We start from the raw sequence: 2,037 nt of genomic DNA, 5'->3' as shown, positions 1-2,037 counted from the left end.
GTGTGTGTGTGTGTGTGTGTGTGTGTGTGTGTGTGAGGGGGTGGGGGTGCCTGACACCTGGAAAAAGCCTCATAAAGACTGAGTTTGGGAGATTGTTCCCGTAACAAAAGCCCCATGGTTGGGATAGTCTCTTAGGCACAACATTTTAGGTCTTTTTAGAATATAATCTGGGAAAGCAAATAATAGAGCCAGAAAAAGAATAGAATAAGTTTAGGATATTTTATTTATTTATTTATTTATTTATTTATTTATTTATTTATTTATATATTTGCTTTTGGGGCTACACCCACCAATGCTCAGGGGTTACTCCTGGCTCTGCTTTCAGAAATAACTCCTGGCAGGCTCTGGGGACCTTATGTGATGCAGGCAATTGAACCTGGACTGGCCACTTGCAAAGCCCTATCCACTGTGCTATCTATCACTCCAGCTTCTAGGATCTTTTAGATGTAGAGGGCAAGAATAGAATAGGAAACTGTCACTTTACACTTGAAAGGTGCCAGCTGATTGGCTGTGTGAAACCCCCCACCTCCTCTCTTCATGCACCCACTGGATGCTGACCTGCTCATTAGTGGTCCTTAATGCCGCTGTCCATTTAAACAGTGACTCATATTGGGAGCCAGGGTGAGGGAGCGATACTGTATTGAGTGAATGGCCACTGTGAGCTCACGAAGGTCTGCCCAGGTGACCCAAAGCTTGGACAGCCCCTGTGTGTTTGTTTGTCTCATTTTGCTCTACTGGCTTGGAGGTCGAAGGTGCCATCCAATTGGCTTTAGACAGCTAAGCTTTTGTTATTACTGATGTGACTATGGTTTGCAGTGCTAAGGTCTTTGTAGCAAGTAGAAGGAACTAAAAGATTGCAGGGTGGAGTGAGTGATGATTCCATTATTTAGAAATATATGTCTAATATAAATGAAAATAAATAGGCCAAAATGTCATGGCATCTGTCTGGTAGATATGTTTGTTTCTTATTTTATTTTGCCTTTTCTTAAGGTTGGAGATACAATATGTGGGGGTGCTTAAGGGGAAGAATGGAGGTTAACATATTTGCCTTACATGTGGCTGTCCCTGCTGGATTCCTGCCACTACATGTGGTTCCCCATGTACTACCAGGCGTGATTCCTTGAGTGTGAAGTCGGGAGTGAGCCCTGAGCACTGCCCCATGTGGCCCAACTCCCTCAATGTATCTCTCTTTGTCTCTTGTTTTTTCCTTCTGCTCCACTTCCTTCTTTCCCTATTTGCATTTTTTTTTTTTGAGAAAAGGGATCGTACCTGTCTATACTTAGGGGTTACAGCTGACTCTGCACTCAGGAATTACACCTGTGGTGCTTGGAAGATCATATGGGATGCCGTGGATCAAAACTGGATTGGCTGCATACAAGGCAAGCACCCTACCCAAAGTATTATCTCTCCGGGCCCCTTTTATTTTCATTTTTATTATTATTTATTTTTTTAATATGGAACGCTTCACGGATTTGCATGTCATCCTTGCGCAGGGGCCGTGTTAATCTTCTCTGTATTGTTCCAATTTTAGTATATGTGCTGCCGAAGCGAGCACCCCTTTTATTTTTAATATAATTTTTATAATACTGTCATTTACTAAGTTGTTCATAATACAGTTATTTCAGACATTAAATATTCAAATACTGGGGCCGGAGAGATAGCATGGAGGTAAGGCGTTTGCCTTTAATGCAGAAGGTCATCGGTTCGAATCCCGGCGTCCCATATGGTCCCCCGTGCCTGCCGGGAGCAATTTCTGAGCATGGAGCCAGGAGTGGCCCCTGAGCACTGCCGGGTGTGACCCAAAAACCACAAAAAAAAAAAAAAAAATTCAAATACTAATTCCACTACAAGTGTGACCTGCCCTTTACCAGTGTCCCTAATCTCCCACCCACCACCCATTCCTGTCCAATTTCAGGTACAAATTTATTTCATATTGTTTGTTTCAACACAAAGGCAAGTGGAATTATCAAAACTTTGATCACCAAGAGTCCATTTGAAATGATTGTTCTATGTCTTCATGATGTTACTAAAGTCAGT

At 42.5% G+C, this 2,037-nt stretch overlaps 1 non-coding gene across 1 annotated transcript; it reads right to left on the bottom strand.

Annotated features, from left to right (window-relative positions):
• Positions 1-1,448: 1,448 nt before the first annotated feature.
• On the bottom strand, positions 1,449-1,555 carry LOC126033035 (U6 spliceosomal RNA). The gene has a single exon (XR_007504192.1). It is a non-coding gene; the product is annotated as a U6 spliceosomal RNA (small nuclear RNA).
• Between the last annotated feature and the right edge of the window lie 482 nt (positions 1,556-2,037).

Source organism: Suncus etruscus, chromosome 16, assembly GCF_024139225.1.
Source record: "Suncus etruscus isolate mSunEtr1 chromosome 16, mSunEtr1.pri.cur, whole genome shotgun sequence".
Lineage (NCBI taxonomy): Eukaryota > Metazoa > Chordata > Mammalia > Eulipotyphla > Soricidae > Suncus > Suncus etruscus.
Note: the sequence above shows the minus strand (reverse complement) of the source record. Positions and strands in the feature narration are given on the sequence as shown.